This window comes from Elephantulus edwardii, unplaced genomic scaffold, assembly GCF_000299155.1.
Source record: "Elephantulus edwardii isolate Elephantulus edwardi_28Jun2011 unplaced genomic scaffold, EleEdw1.0 scaffold00109, whole genome shotgun sequence".
NCBI classification, from domain to species: Eukaryota; Metazoa; Chordata; class Mammalia; order Macroscelidea; family Macroscelididae; genus Elephantulus; species Elephantulus edwardii.
Window position 1 is genome coordinate 4,093,677 of NW_006399859.1, and position 17,809 is coordinate 4,111,485.

At 45.4% G+C, this 17,809-nt stretch overlaps 1 protein-coding gene across 3 annotated transcripts in view; it reads right to left on the reverse strand.

Moving 5' to 3' along the window:
* Window positions 1–17,809, reverse strand: part of NAV2 (neuron navigator 2) — a 948,472-nt gene that overhangs the window by 173,012 nt on the left and 757,651 nt on the right. The window lies entirely within an intron of this gene.

Here is a 17,809-nt window from a genome sequence, read left to right on the forward strand (position 1 = left end):
ATGGCACTTAACAACAACAACAGCAACAACAGATGTAGAAACTGAGGGTGCGAAGTCACCTGTTTAAGGTGAGACAGCTACTAGAGGGCACAGCCAGGGCTAGGGAACTTGAGGACACAGCAGCTGGGATCCACCTTTCCCCGGCTTTGCAGAGCTCCACACAGCTAACCGTCAGGTAGATGGAGAGAACAGTAATGTGGAGAGTATCTGGTAGTAGGTCAATATCACATGTCTGTTTTGTTTTAAGGAGTTCAGAATCAGGCAGTAATTTGTTCAGAGAAAGAAAACAAGGGAAGTGAAGGATTCAACAACCAAAACATAACAGAAATGTTGGAAGAAACGAGGTATGTTTGGTGTGGAAACTACTTAGACAAACAGTAGGATCCAGAGAACTCGAACTGCAGGTGGAAGTTAGACTTACATTCCTAAATACCAAAGTGACCATGAATCTGTCTAAGGTGGCGGGAGTGGGGGGTAGAGGAGGAGAAACAACCATGGTGCAAATTAGACTTTTAGAAAATGAATGGGGCATGAATTCCTTATTCCAGGAGAAACTGTAAATCTCTATGTTCCAGGTATTCCAAGAAAGAATTGATACAATAGGTGAGAAACTGTGAAAGAACTTCCACTTGTAAGGATCAGGCAACCAGATTCCCGTAAGGAACCAGTAAGTTTCAGCTACCGACTGAGCAGAGCCAGGTACCATGTCCAGGAGAAAGGAGTCTCCTTTTCAGGGCTCTAGGGATCACACCAGCCTGGGAATGATAATAAGGGTATCAGAGTTTTGCCTCTCAACTTATCTAACCTATACTCCCTTCCAATAAATATAAGGATCACACTCACCTTCCCTTGCTCATCAGGAACAGATCTGCTTTAGAGACCAACCAGGCTGTGACTAACGAAAGTTGACATAGTGAACATATGCACATCAGTCTAGATGTGACAGGCGTGTTGCTACATGTAGTTCCAGAGTGAAAACAATAGATTATTATTAAATCTGGATATTTACTGTCAAAATGCAAATGTCCTTGTTACTGCTGTTGTTCTAGCAGTCACTGAGCTGGCCCTAACCCCTGGTGACTCCATGCATTTGTGGTGACTGAAACGTGCACTCCATCGCCATCCCCAGGACTGCTTTCAGATTGCACCATTTTGATCCAAAGGATTTTCAAAGGCTGGTTTGCAGAAGTAGACCACCAGGCCTTCTTCCTAGTCTACTATGGTCAGAAGCCTTTTTAACATCATAGCAACATGTAAGGCTCCATAGAGGGACAGATATTATCTGTACCTAAGGTGCAGGAAATTAAAAGGCACATTGCCATGGGAAAGTCTGCTGTTAGGGACCTCTCCAAAGTACTGAAGAGCAATGGTGTCTCTCTGGAGATTAAGGTGCATCTGATACAGGCCATGGTCTTCGCAATCACTTGTTATGCATCAGAAAGTTGGACAATGACCAAGGCCAGAAGGAGAATTGATGCCTTTGAGCTTTGGTGCTGGAGAAGAGTATTGAGAATACCATGGACTGCTAGGAAAACAAACAGATTTGTCCTGGAAAGGGTTAAACTGGGTGGCTCCTTGGAGGCAAGGATTCTGAGGCTCCATCTAACATACTTTGGACATGTTGTGAGGAGAGACCGGTCCTTGAAGAAGGACATCATGTTTGGGAGGGTGGAGGGACAGCGCAGGAGAGGAAGGCCCTCTATGAGGTGGATTGATTCAGTGACTAGGATAATTGGGATGGGAGTGTCAGAGACAGTGCGATTGGCACAGGACAGAGCAAAGTTTAGGGCTGTTGTACATAGGGTCGCTATGAGTTGCAAGCGACTCGACGGCACATAACAACAACAACCACAACAACAACAACCACAACAATAACAACAAAGGTGCACTGGCTGGAATCGACCCGAGTCTCTCACAAGGAAGGTGAGAACACTACCACTGAACCATCATATTGCTATGAATTCCGTATCGCGCCAGGCGGACTAATGTACTGGCTGGCATAGCCTGTACGGAGTTGTGCTGTTAACCAAAGGTCGTACCTTTCTGGCAGTTCTAATGCATTTCATTGGGAGAAAAATGGGCAATATCTTCCTATGTGATGTAGAACCTCAGAAACCCAGTGGAGAGTCAGCTTTATGCTGGTTCTAACTCGACAGCAATGAGTGAGTTTGAGTTTGATGGAACGAGCTCTGGGGATGTAGTGAGTAGTGTGGTACTGTGCTAACTGAAAGGTCAGTGGCTCGAATCCACCAGCAGCTCCTGAGGAGAAAGATAGCAAATCTCTCTTCTCATGTCATTTACCATTTCAGAAACCCACTGGAGTTTCAGCTATGAGTCATTCAGACTTAGTGGTGAGGAGCTTGAGTTTGACTGGAGGAGTAGGAGCTCTCGTGTTATAGTCTGTTACAAGGTCAGTCGTTCAAATTCACCAGGACTTCATAAGAGAGAGAAAGGCAATCTCCGTCCATGTGATTTACAGCCTCAGAAATAGCATGGAGGGTCCAATGGAGCTGGAACTGATTTGAAGGCAACAGGAGGAGAGAGAGTGCAGCACGTGCAAAAATGCATTGTAGCAAGCACTGCTGGTCCACTTCTACGCATCATCACCACTCTACAGAGGCAACACCATGCTTGTTCTGTCACATGCTTCTGACAACTTGAGTTGACTTCACTTTTAAACTTCCCTGCTCAAGTTGTGAGCTTTCTGATTTCAAAGCAGATGACCAGGCGATTACAGACACAGAGCTCTGGGAACTGGGATACAAACTTCAGTGACAGCAGGACGATAACCACAGGCCACCACTTCCCACTTCAGTAATGAACGTGAGCTTGATTTATCCTGAACAACCCCAGAGACAGACTAGGGCTGCTCCTAAAATGGAATCTTATTTCACTTTTAGGTCTCAGAATCCATCAATCCTCCCATACCAGTCTATATGTCTCACCTGTTGTCATTTCAGGATTAATAAGAAAGGCACAAAGCCCCACTTTTACCTCTGGCCCTTGAAGAACCTGGAGGAGATGTGATGATACTTTCAGGTCACACAAAGACTCCAGATTTGTGGTCATGTCCCAGGTGGGATGCTGTCTTAGTTATCTAGTGCTGCTTGAACAGAAGTACCAAGGGGCAGCTTTAAGAAACAGGAATTCCTTTTCTCACAGTTTAATAGGTCAGACATCTGAATTTTGGGTGAGGGCTCAGGGGAAAGCTCTCTGTCAATTCTAAAGAAAGGCCTTGTTTCTCTGAGCTTCTGCTTCTAGGCAATTTTTGTTCAGCTTTGTATCTCTCTCTCTTTGTCTATGCTCATTCACTTGACTGTTTAATCTCTTTTATATCTCAGAAGAGACAGACTAAAGCCATACCATATACTAATCCAACATGATTAACACAACAAAGACAATCCAGTCCCAAATGGGATTATAAACATAGCTTTGGACTTACACCACACATTTTAGGAGAGGAGGGGTACACAATTCAAGTCATCCCAAGATGCACTAGCTTCCCATGTCTTAGAGATGTTTATTCAAGATGCTGTGCTGCCCTCTTTGTCTCTGGGCCACAGATTAACTGCTTCCTGCCTCACACAGTCCCACTGATCACACAGCCCTGGTTGCAGACCAACTCTGATCCACCAGGAGCTGTCTATTCAGTGTACTCAGGACTAAGAAATGACATGACATCATCTTGGTGACTCTGAAATACGATAAGACTAGAAAACAAATACACATAATCACTCCATCCAAGAAGGGTAAGGGAGCCAGTGTCCTGTGGGATAGTCTACGAACACTCTATAATATCTTCTCCCAGGGAGCTTGACAGGGAGTTGCACTGCTAACCCAAAGGCCAAGCCCCTCTGGTGGTTCAAAGGGCAAAAGACGGGCAATCTTCTTCTGTGTGATTTACAGAGTCGGAGAACTATTGACAGGTCAGTTCTGACTCGATGACAGTGTGTAAGGGGGAGAAGGAGAGGGAAGGAGAAAGGGAGGGAGGGAGGGAGGGAGGGAGAGAGAGAAAGACAGAGAGAGGGAAAGAATCTTCTCACCATAAACCTAGGAAGGAAATGCTGTGGAACCACTCATGATCTTCCCTCCCCCTCAGAAACTGCTGTAGTCCCACCTCCTTTACCTATGACCGTGACTGCTTGGGAGCAGAGTGAGTCCCAATACCAACAGAGTAGACTGTTGTCCTTTTAAACAAGGAGATGCTACACAGAAATGATGAGACAGAGGAAGGACAGAAAGACAGAGGATGTGCAGCGGGGGCGGTCTGGCAATGCAGTCACCACAAACTAGGAGACCTGGACTGCGCCTACCTGGGCTGCCTGTGTGAGGGCCAGCACACTCCCAACCTACAAGGCCTCAGAAAGAACCAACATATCCAACACCCTGGTCTTGAATTCCTAGCCTCCAAAAAGACAATAAATTTCTACTTGTTTAAACTAATGGTTTGCAGTATTTTATTTTGTTACAACAGCCTTACAAAATGACTATAATAGGTCACCATTTCATAGATGGAACTGAGAGGTTCAGAAAGGGAATAATTTTCCCCGAGTCACGGCTGGTAAGTATGAGATTGAAATCAGACCTCCCGACTAAAGGGTCTTCTATTACACAGAGTCTCCAAAGCAGCTGATGGGAGGATAATGAAGTCCCAACAAAACGTGAGTTTCTTATCTTGATCTGCGTACAGACATACACGGCCCTCTTTGAGTCTTTCAGCATGGGCCTCCTGTCGGAGGGCCAACACACTCCCGACCTCATCCAAATGTTTCTCTTCATAGTCACCTCAACTCGAACTCGGCATCCTCCAACCTCGCCACCATAAATCTGCTAAGCCACTCTGTAGCTGCTGGATCTTGAACAGTAACTAAAGAAGGGTTTTTACCACCTGAGTGATCTATTTATTTAAGATAATAAATAAAGATGTTCTGGGTTCTCTAGATGGGAGATACACAAAAGCTTAGCAGAAAGAGTTTAGTGATTGAGACACTCAGATTCTCCCCCTTGTGAAGAACATTTGGAAACCACTGAGCAAAAGAGGCACCTGCAGACTCATGACTTCCAGCAAAGACAGTGGCCCTGAGCCTAACAGGGAGACAAGCAATGGTAGCAACGGAAAGAGGGCACTAAAGCCACTCCGCTGTCACCGGAATCCCAGTGAAGGGCAAGAAAGAAATGTGAGGAAGTACCAACAGTCCACCTTCTCTTCTCTTCAAAAAATTAAACAACTATTAAGTAACAGTGACTAGGGCTTCCTGATAAGGAGTTGCACTGTCAACTCAAAGGCAGGTAGTTCAAATCCACCAGCTGTTCTTTTCTAGGGAGACAAATGATTCCAACCTGACAGTACATAACAATAACACATTAGGTAACAATTATCGTTAATACAATGAAAGTGATACTTAAATCCAGAGCTTAGCTTCCACTCCCATCAATTGCCCCAGAGCTGGGATATGCTTTTTCTGATGATCACAAGCACTCTGGTGAGAACCTTTAATGGTCAAACTCTCTCACCACCACTGATTCAATTTCAACTCATGGTGACCCTCCACTGGGTTTCCGAGCCTATAAATCTCAAGGGCAGGCGCTCCAGTGCCACGGTCCACGGAGATTTGCGTTGCTAATCCAGAGCCTGCGCCTCCCTGGGAGTCTGAATCCACCTGCAGTTCCTGGAGAGGAAGATGGGCCGTCTCCTCCAGCTGCAAAGTCAGTTCAGAAACTCAAAGAAGGATCACCAGGGTCACTATAAATTGAAACTGATTGGATGACAGGGAGTTGTTGGGTTTTAAAAAAATTTTTTTTCCTATTTTTCCCCCCCTCCTTGTTGTGTACCATTGAATCAAATCTGAGCGGCACAGGAGGAGATTGTCTCTCCTTCTCCAGCACAGCATCTGGTGGATTTGAACTGCACGCCTTTGGGATTGCAGCGCAGCCTCCCACCACTTGGCCACCAGAGCCCCAACACTGAGATTTTTTGAAATCTCAATGAGAGGTGACTGTCCATCCTTCTTTCACTGAACAACTGGTGGATCTGAGCTGCTGCTGACATGTGACACGCTACAGACGATGCTATGAGGGCTCCAAAGCAAGCCCCAGATACCATCAACTCATGGCTGTTGTCTTGATTTCAACTCATGGCACCTCCATGTATCAGAGTAGGTCTTCGTCCCACAGGGTTCTGTTGCTTGGAATCTTTAAGGAAGCAGCTACCAGGCCTTTCTTCTTCAGCACTGCTGCTTGGTTTCAAACCACCACCTTTTCAGTTGGTAGTACAATGGGCTCGAGCATATCAGAGATCATAAAGATGGTGCGGTGCAGGATAAGTCAAGGTCAAGTACTTGATTTGTCAGGACCTAACAACACTAGCAAGTACAAACTGTGCACCACAGGAATTAAAGGACGCCAGTGTATCCAATAAGAACCTGGAGAAGAAATCCTCCTCTTGTCTGCCATTCCCTAGGAGATGCTTGTGAAATATACATCCATTTGAATCAAGTTCCTCTTCTCTGTGTAAGTGCTGATTAATGAGCCCAAGGTGGGATTTCCCCCGATCAAACACCTGGGGCCAAGCTGAGTACTGCCCAGATGCCAGCGTGCATTGGGCTGGTGCTGTTTACAGATGAAGAGGCCTGTGAAAGGCAGGAAGTCTGTCCCGACAAGACAGCAGACAGCCCAGATGGTGGGAGAGCAAAGGAGATGTCTGCTATGCGTGATTAATCACAGCGGGTTCTCCAACCCGGCATGGTGGCTGCTAGCTCCAGTGTTAGGACAGTCATGTCTCCCGTGTTAATCCAGGAACACTGTTAGCTCAAACTCCACTCATTCTAAGGAGTGGTCTCACTACCTTCTTAATAACTGCAGCTTGGGGATAAGTAATGGCAAAGAGAATAAAATATATTGAGTAAAGTACGGCTAAGTCTGGAACTGATGTACACGTAATGTATCCCACTTAATTTTACCAGTATCATTACTATGATGAACATGATTTAGAAAGGTCTCTCATGCCTCAAAGGAATCCTGGTGACAGGGTGTATAATGCATTGGGCTCCAAACGAAAAGATCTACAGTTGAAATCCATCAACCGTGCTAAGAGAGAAAGATGGGCAGTGTCCTCCCATAGAGACTTGGAGCCCTGGCAATCTGATAGAGGCCACTTTGAGTCAGAACTGATTCAGTGCAGTGCATCTGGTTTTGGTTTCCTAATGTCTCAAGGAGTCCCTGCGTGACACAGTTAAGCACCCAGTTATTAACCAAAAGGCTAAGTGTGTGTGTTCATGAAAGGTACCCTGTAAGCTTGGTGAACCCCTTCTAAAGGCACGGCCACTGTAACTCCACCCTGACACATATATGGTCACCGTGAGTCCCCATCAACTCAGTGGCATCTGGCTGGGCTTTGGGTTTACAGGGCCCCGATGCTCTGCCTACACTGACTCCACCTTCATGGTGAACTAATCACTACAGGAAGTACTCTTGTCCTTTGCAGTGAGGAGAGCGAGCTTCCCAAAGGAAGAAGTCAATAGTTTAAAGATCTGTTCTTGGTTTGAATTTTTTTTTTTAAACCACGCATTGTTAGTAATGAAAGACATTTTGAATAAAATCAAAGAAACCATTTTTTGAGGTAATAATGTTTTTGATAGTTAGTGGGGCATGCATGTCCTCCACCTCACATACTGTGGACACGTTGCTAGGAAAGGCTATTCTTTGGACAGGGTCATCATGCTTGGAAAGGTGGAGGGTTAGAGAAAGAGAGGAAGATGCAGTGACTGCAGCAATGGGCTCAGGTGTGCCAGAGATTGAAAGGATGGCACAGGACAGGACAGGGTTCAGATCACTATGAGTCCTACTCGACTCAATGGCACCTCACAACATGTACTCACAGTGGTAAAATTGAGGTGATGAGGCCCATTTTTCAAGATTCATGCAGTTATACAGGCTCCTACTGAGAACAACATACAATGAGAGTGGGATAGGGGCTTCCCAGTAAACCCCAGAGGCGGTGGACATAGGTGGTAGTCTATGTCCCATGGGTGGAGTCCTCACAGCATTTTTACCTTTCAAAGCTAACATTTACCACATGCTTGGTGACTGACATAGAGGGCAGCCTCCACCACGGGGCTCTCAACTTCCCCCGGGCAGGGCCTGGAATGTCTAAGAACTGGTGTTTCTTCCAGAGAGCTCAGTCCATATTAATAGGCTGCCACCTACTCTGATAAAACATCCAGCCATTCCTGGTCTAGGGGTGGTGTGGAGGCCCAAGACAATTTGAGAACATTGGGTGGATGCCCAGAGGGAAAGCTGGAAAAGGACACATGCCAACTCGCTCCCAGTCTGTTCAGCCCAGGCGGGGAACCTGGGAGAGCTCTTGGTCTCCTCTGGCTCCTCCACACCCTTTGTCTATCTGGGTCCATGTCAGGCCAAGTTGAATGTGAAAGTCCTTACTGCTCTATATGTGTACTCACATGGATTCGTCTTCACTCAGAGTTACTTCTCTGGACTCTGTAATAGCGTCTGGTGGAACCCAGTCTCCAAGTAGGCACTGAGAACACACTCTTCTCTCTTTAACTTGGAGATAAGGGCAAAGGCCTCTGAGGACAGCACACTCCGACCCCCTGTCCTCTCTCCAGCCTCTCCTCTCATTCTCTCTCTCTCTCTCTCATATTTCACACTCTACCACTCACAGGTCCTGTTCTCCTAAGAACATGTTCCCCCTCTACCTGTCTTCACATCCTTGCTCTTCCTGGCAATTTGTCACCTCCAAGGCCCAGCTTCTCCTCTAAGGCATATCCTTCAATGCCAGAAGAGGCTGCAACATTATGGTGATAAAACATGCATGTTATTAGATGCTATGGAGTTGGCTCGAGTTTATAAAATCCAACCAATGCATAACAGATCAAAATGTCTGATCATTTGTCCCCTCCCAGTCACTGCTGTGTTAGTCACTGTGTCAATCCATTCTGTTCACTGAGTCTTCTCATTAGCTAACTCTCACCTTTACCAAAGGTGATGTCCTTTTCCAGAGATTTCTCCTTATAATAATATGTCTGCAAAACTAAGTCTTGCCACCACCCCACCTCAAAGGAGAATTCTGGCTGCACATCTTCTAAGGAAGGTTCACTGTAAACCTGCCAGTCGATGATATATAGCATTTTTCATCAGCATCAATGTCCGAAGAAATCTGCTCTTTGGTCTTCCTGTTTCACGGTCCAACTTTCACATGCACAGAACGTGGCTGAAAATACCAGGGCTGGCATCAGGGATACTTTATTCATCAAAGTGATAGCTACTGGGCGTTAACACGTGTGTGCCAGGCACTGGGCTGAAACCACACACACAGGAACTCATTAAAAGCTCACAAAGACTCTGTGAGATGAACAAAGGGAGTCCTACAGTTAGCTCGCGGACTCAGAGAGAGGAAAGCTGGAGCCAGCACTAGAGTCAATTCTACAACCTGCCCTTTGTACTAACCCAACCTCTAGTTCTCTCTCTGCCTCATCCTGCGCTCCAAGAGAACTCACTGCGCCATCACTGATCTCCTCAGCTCTCTGTTCCTACACTGAACTACACAGCTCCCTGTTCCGGGTTCTTCCTCCCGTCATTAGGACCTTGGGTCACTCACTCATTACCATGGAGTTGGAACCAACTCATAACTATTCTCCTACTGATCTCTAAGGCTGTAAATCACACGGGTGGAGTTTGCCTCTATTTCTCCCAGGGAGTTGCTCTGGTAGATCTGAACTGCTTCTATCTGCAAGGAGTTAGTTTAACTCTCCCCAGACTACACCCTCACCTCTCCCAGGGTCTTGAGTACCACCGTCCTCATTTCCCTCAAAGGTCTCACGAGTTTATACACTCTTTAGCACACAACTAGGACAACAAACACTTGCTCAATGGAATGCATTTTAGCATTTCGCTTGGAGCGTCCCTAGAAGGCAAACAAAGGAAGGGCCTCCACTTCCAGGCCCAGGAAACTGCTCTGAAACTGCTGGGATCACGAAGGTAGGAGGGCAGGCAAAGAGCAGTCCTGTCCCGTCAGGGTCAGTCAGGAAGCACCATAGCTCTGTTTTCCTGCATATACATTGCCCATTTTTCAGTTCCCTTCCATTCCCCAAGGCCTCCATCCTTGGAGAGAGCTCAGGAAGCCCGAGTGGCACAGTGGTTATGTACTTGACTGCTAACTGAAACCCACCGGCACCCTTAAAAAGATGTGGCAGTGGGCTTCGGATACGACAGCCTGGAGCAGCCCTCCTCTCTCCTATACAGACACAAGCTGGAAGTGACTGGAGGATAAAAAGTTTGAAGAATTTTAGGAGCAGAGGAAGATATGAGAGGACACAAACCTCAAAAACCAAACTTGGAAACTTTCAAGTCATCCAAGCTCTGAGCCGAGTTTCCTAAGACAAGACACATTCTTCTTCCTTTCCTCCCATAAATTACTAGCCCAACATTTGCTATTAGACATTAGTAGGGGTCTGGGTCACCATGTCAAAGCTGCATCACACTTCATTTCTCCAGGGGTCTGCTAGCCTCTAAATCTCTAAAAACTCTCATCCCTGCCTGCTAAGTCCACCCACACCCCCAGTGGCTGGGACCACAGGAGACGTTCTCCTCATCTGGCACCTTAACTCAACTGTTCTTTCTCTTTTGATAAAGCTGCTTACCCAGCTGCCAATAAAGGATGAGAGATTTCCACAATCAGAGTGGATGGAAGAGGAGGTGAAAAACTGAGGACACCCTAGCCATCAGAGGCTGCTGATACTGGTAGACAGAGCCATCAATCAACCAATTCCACCCCCGCCTCCAAGACGGGAAAGCTGTCACTTGTTCTTGACACTTGGGGAAATTAATCCTGCCTCCCCCATGTGCCTCTCTGTGCTTGCTTATGAAAACAGGTCAATGTGTTTTCCTGGGATATTTAACGCCAAGGAAAGTATCAGATGGGGAGATATTTATGGTTTCTGTGAAGTCATGCACCATTAAGGCCTGCCATCAAGGAAGTACTGAGGGAGGCAGAGTGGAATGGAAAGACCCAAGATGGGGAGACAGCCCACCTAGTTGCAATGCTATTGGGCTACTCTGGGCTTCTAATGTCATCTGGGAACCTTGTTTGTATGTCTGAGGTGTGTAATAAGAAGCAGGTGGCCTGTTAGGAATAAAGCATTTATGGCTCATGAAATTCTTGTCTTCAGTGTAGGAAAACCAGGTGTGGTTCTGGCCAATATGCCTCAGTGTCAGTGAAGACTTGTGTGTTGAATGGGCTGAAGAAAGAGTGGCTTATAATGGAGCTTTTAGATGAATAGAAAAACATGTGGCATCAGGATTGGAGAAAGACTCATCAACAACCTGCATTATGCCGATGACACAACCTTGCTTACTGAAAGCGAGGAGGACTAAAAGCCTTTAGCTGCAGAAGATCAAGAACTGCAGCCTTCAACATGGAATGGATCTCAACATGAAGCAAACAAAGATCCTCTTCACCACTGGGTCATCATGATGGATGGAGAAAAGACGGAATTTGTTAATGGTTTCCTCTTGTTCAGATCCACAATCAACACCCTTGGCACCAGCAGTCAGGAAATTAAAAAACAAAAACAAAAAACTAAGTTGTATTAGGAAAAATCTGCTGTCAAGGACCTCTCCAGAGTGCTAAAGAGCAAGAATGTCAGATTAGAGACTAAGGTGGATCAGATGATCCAGGACATGGTCTTCTCAATTGCTTGCTATGCATCTGAGAGCTGGACAATGACTATGAATGACAGAGGAATTGATGCCTTTGATGCTGGGCAAGAGTATTGAACATGCCATGGGCATTGGCTGCCAAGAGAACAAACTGCCCAGGAGAAAGTAAGGATTTTGTCAGAAGCTGCCAGTCCTTGAAGAAGGAAAGGTGGCGGGTAAGCACAAGAGAAGACGGTCCTGGAGGTGATGGGTTGGCATAATGACTGTGGCAATGGGGTCAGGTGTGTCAGAGACAATGAGGTTAACTCAGGATGGGGCAAAGGTCAGAGCCATTGTTCACAGGGTTGCTATGAGTCACTGTTGACTTGATGGCACATAAAACAACAACAACTCAGGGAGGAAAGACCTAGTGTATCTATTTCCAAAAATCAAACAAGGAAATTCCTACGGATCACAATGGTCTGATCCTCAACTAGTCAGAGGGATGATGCTGGACCTGTCATTGTTTTTATCTGCTGGGTGCGAGGTTGTCACGAATTGGGAGCCAACTCCATAGCAGCTAACAACAACAACAACAATGCATCAGAAGCAAGTGATGTACTCAAGGTCCTACACATCAGTGCCCACAGACCTCAGACTCCTTTCCTTAGAAGTCGAGTCTTCCTGGCAATCTGGACATCCTAAATCTTCCGAGAACCAAGGGCTCTCTCCACCTCCCCCTCATTCAGCCAGGCCAGGGCAGGTTCACCTGGATTGACCCTGAGAAGCAAGAAGCCATTCTTTTCTACTCCACAGAGGTGTCTGCCACACCCGGTGGGGACTTGCCACAACCCAGTGCCTGTTAGGACGACCTCACCTCAAATCATTTATCTTGGCCCCCAATGTGCATTTTGGCTGGAGGCGTCTTTGGCTTCCTCTCCTATCAGTCTGCCAGGAACAACAGTCTGTCAGGTTCTCTCCAGGTCTGGCCAGGAAAGACCATGGGAAACAGTCAACAGATAAGAAAGAGCCTTTCACGCTCTCAATGCACTCTTGACTCCCAAGGCTGTCTTTTCTGCTCCAGGCTGACACAGTGAAAAACACTTAACACTCGTGTCCGATCACTGTTGGAGGAAGGGGGAGAGGAACAAGGGCATCCCCATCTCCCACTGCCTTACACACACAGCACATGGTCCCCTAACATATGAGTTACCTCCTGTCCTTTGCTGACAATACTGCTTACCAGGGTAGCGCTGGTCCAAAGGTGGGTAATAATCAGAGTTACACAGCAGGACAGAGGATAGGGAAGGTTAGGGCTTCAGGCTCACAGGGTCTTTAACCTTACAAATACATGTATTGAGAGGGATGTCAAATTTACAGTGAGTTGCAACATTCACTTAGTAAACATTCATTGTTTACAGCACACTTATAAACCAGGTACTGCAAAACCAATGATACCGAAGCATTCAAAACAGTTTTGGCACTAACCTTTTAAGGGGGGGGGGAAGGTATAGATTTTGTTTCATTCTTCTAATTAGTATGCAGAAACTATTTAAAGAAATCTTTTACATGGAGGCCTTTCTGTGTGTGCATGCATATTCACACTTGAATGTAGGGGTGTATGTCTATGTGTAAAATTTTTAATTAGTTTAACTTCTAAATTCTATGGCAAAAGTCACAAGGATAAAGGGTTGGGGAGATACTAAATGGCTGGCTCCTGGGGGATAATATTTTGTTATCTAAATTTCTGGCTAAAACCCCAGGAGGACGTGCAGGCTGGTCCAGCAGCTTCAGGCATGGGCAGCAGCTACATCTTATACCTCATTCTTCAACACTCCACTGAGGTGTAAACATAATCTTCATTTTTGCAAGGAGGAGGGGGCTCCTTCCTACTTTTTCCCAATAGTTGACTGTGCACTGAAGGCATCTCACCACTGGTTCTGGAAAACATCAGGCACCGCCAAATGTCCCCAAAGGGTGAACTGAACAATCACTACTGAACTAAATCAGGGAAGCACCATTATCTCAAAAACTGCCCCAAACACCAGCGTGGACGCAAAGTTGAACTGTTGTTGTACACCACCGAGTTAGGACTGATACAGAGCTGACCCTCCAGCAAGTTTTTAGAGGCAGTTAATTGCATGGGAGGAGAATGCCCATGGAGCAGCTGGTGGATTTGAACTGCGCACATTTGGGTTGCTAGTGCAACTCCTTACCACACGGCCACCAGCAGGGGTCCCTAAGATTTGAACTAGAAAGGATCAAAAAGGAGGTTCCGTCCCTGCCCCCCGCCCCCGACTCCACCACAGGACTAGGCAGTGTTTTGTTCTGTTGCACAAAGGGTCACAGCAAGTCGGTGTCCACACAATGGATTCTAACAACCCGCAGGTGAGAGAGACTTGGAAAAATGCCAGTGTTGTTACAAACAAAACTCCAATGACATTTTCTTGGCACTTCTGTGGTGTAGTGTGGGATAAAACTGGGACCACGCTATGTAAGAAGATGAAGCTGAACATTTGAGAGGTTGAGACACATAGCTGAGGTCATGGCATTAGCGGGTCAGTGACAGCGATACTGGAGCCAGGTCCAGCTCATTCTGAAAGGCTGTGCTCTGCGCCCGCTGCCAAGCTGGCATCCCCCGAATGACGGTTCACCACATACTGAGCAGAACTATGAAGGAGCTGGAGAGCCGCCTTAAACTTCCTCCTTCACAACAGAAATACAAGTGGGGTGCTCGCTTCGGTAGCACATATACTAAAATTGGAATGATACAGAGAAGATTAGCATGGCCCCTGCACAAGGATGACACGCAAATTCGTGAAGCGTTCCATATAAAAAAAAAAAAGAAATACAAGTGGGAGGCTTTCAAGGACAAAAATGTACTCCCTTACACTTTGGGAGGCTGGAAGTCTGAACCAGATCTAGAAGGAGAGTTTTTCATCTGTTTCTGCCTCTAGTAGTTGGAAACCTTGGACTTTCTGGACTTAACAAACTCACCTGCCTCAATCTGTGTCTTCTAATTTGCTCTTCCTCACCCCCACCCCCACTCCACCCCCTGCATTTGATACTGTAATTTGAGTGTAGGTTTTCCAAGCAAATTAATTTTTCTTTCAATCATTCATATACATTTTGTTCTATATTAATTTCAATACCTACAATGTAACTGCACTTTTCCTTCTCACTGCAATTCTGATTTCCATTAATCTTCTATAATTCTGTGCCCTTCCTTTCTTTAGAGACATGTCAGCCTTCCCTTATTGTTACACTGCCTTTGCCTTCACCCATCATAGCATGTGGCTATTATCTATGGACTAATTTTAACCGCTTCCCTTCGCAAGTAACCATCCAGGAGTGAATCTCCCTCTGAAATCACTCTTTAGCTCAATTCACTCACTACTTTTGCGTCAGAACCAGTTCAAAGCTGACCCTCCACTGAGTTTTCAGAGTCTGTAAATGACACAGGAGGAGACTGCCCATCTTTCTCCCAGGGAACAGCTGGTGAGTTTCAATTGCCAAAGAGGCGTAGGTATTTTGGGTCAGTAGACCAAGGAGGATAGAAGGAGAATTGATGCCTTTGAGCTGTGGTGCTGGAGAAGAGTATTCAGAGTACCATGGACTGCTAGGAAAACAAACAGATTCACCCTGGAAAGGGTTAAACTGGGAGGCTCCTTAGAGGCAAGGATTCTGAGGCTTCGTCTAACATACTTTGGACATGTTGTCAGGAGAGACTGGTCCTTGGAGAAGGACATCATGCTTGGGCGGGTGGAGGGACGGCGCAGGAGGGGAAGGCCGTCTATGAGGTGGATTGATTCAGTGACTGGGGTAATCGGGATGGGAGTGTCAGAGACAGTGTGATTGGCACAGGACAGAGCAGAGTTTAGGGCTGTTGTATATAGGGTCACTATGAGTTGCAAGCAACTCGATGGCACATAACAACAACAACAACAACAATGGTGCAACTCCTTAAGGACTACACCACCAGCACTTCTTCCTCTTCTAATAGTTGTTGTTATATGCTGTCGAGTCAACTACGAAACATAGCGACCCTATGAACGATAGCTCTGAACACTGCCCTCTCTTAGGCCAATCTCCCTGTCTCTGACACTGCTGCCACAATTGCCTTAGACACAGTGTCAATTATTGTATCATTACTTACACAATAATTGTCTCTTTTATGACTGACTTATTCCAGTTAGCATAATGACCTCTAGATGTATCCATGTTAAGCTGTATCTTGCAAATTCTTTACCATTTTTTAGTTTTGCATAGTACTCCACTGTAGGAATGTATTACCATTTCTTTATCCATTTATACACGAGTTATTTCCATATTTTTGCTCTTTTTAGACTTAAGAACTGATGAGGTTTAGGCTACATTGATATATGTTTATTAACAAAGAGAATCTTGTTTCTATAGATATGCCATGGAGTCTATTTTGACTCACAGAAACCCCAGATATCAGTGCAGAACTGCCCCATAGGGTTTAATAGTATATATCTTTACTTCATTTATTTTAAACATAATATCAGAAGAGGTAAGTCCCTAGAGAAGGACATCATGCTTGGTAAAGTGGAAGGTAAGTAGAAAAAAAGATTTTCAACAAAGTGGATTGACACAGTGACTATAACAACGGGCTCACACACAGCAAGGCATGTGAGGACGGTGCAGGACTTGACCGTCTTCTTTCTGTTGTACACAGGCTCTTAGAGGGTGGAAGCCAACTCAGTGTCACCTAAGAATAACAATCCTCCCAGGTCTTTCTCTCTGTTGAGCTACTGGGTAGAGTCGAACCACTAACCTTTCAAATAGGAGCTGAGTGCTTAACCATCGTGCCACTAAGGACTTTCAAACCACAGGTAGAAGCATTAGGTTCTAATATATATTTTGGGGTTCAGAGGAAGGATACAACTAAATCCATTATAATACCTTCTGTCAACTGTGTTTTTATATGCTAGTGAGTCAGAATTGATTCCTAGCTGACCCTCAGCAGGTTTTCAGAGGCAGTAAATCACATGGGAGGGGACTGGCCATCTTTCTCCCTGAAAGCAGCTGGGACCTCTGAGTTGGCAGTGTATGTCCTTACTCATGAGGCCCCCTGAGCTTCCAACTGTACAACAAAGAACTAAAGACAAAGTGTCTTTAAATAGCAAAGCAAGGCCAAGTGGAAATACCAGTGACAGCATACATTTGGCTTGATGTAACAGTGAGTTGGTAACGGGATTTGGGGGCACATGGGTTTTTAGTTGAGGGTGGGTCTCAAACCCACTACTTCCCACTACTCTGACCTTCAGAGTCTTATGAACTTTCACGGACATAGTTTCTATCATTTTGCTGGCTGTGTGAACTTTCTTTTTATTATTAAATTTTATTAGTTTTAATGAACATTTACAGAGATTTTGGGTTTTCATTCATTCCTTGTTGCACTGGTGAACTTTCTCTTCAATGTTTTAAGTCTTTTTTCCATCACAGACTCAGATTTTTAAAGGCAGGAAGGCTTTGTGTTCCCTCCCATCTATGTGTTAGTTAAAGATTAAGTAAGCACTTTCTCTGCACTGGGCATGTGCAAAGAGCTCTGACACAAAGAAGAGACAAAAGATTCCCCCAGATAATTGAGCATCAGAAAAAGAATTGTGTACATGCACACCTATGCTTATTTCGGCTTTGTTTACAATAGCAAAGAGTTGGAAACAACCAAAGTGCCCATCAACAAACGAATGGATAGAGAAGCTGTGGTATATATTCACACAACAGAATACTATGTGGCATTGAAAAACAAGAAACTCATGAAATATTACACAAAATGGGTGACCCTGGAGGACATTATGCTGAGGGAAATATCTCAGTCACAAAAGGATAAATATTGCATAGAGCCACTGTTATAAAAGAGGACTGACATAGGGGTTGGGGGGACACTGAGAAAGATGGGATAAATAATGTTTACTGCATTGAAACAGATGAGGGAGAGAGCTGTTTAAAAAGGGATATGTGATTAGATATTATTGTTATGACAGGAGTCCAGAACAAAGGTAGCATAGTGGAGTGGACTTCGGGTGAGGGAGTGAATCACGATGAAATAATTTTTTTCTTTTACGAATTGGGGGTAGGGGTGGGCAGGGAGAAAAGTGCAACAATGAATGAATGGAAATCCAAAGTC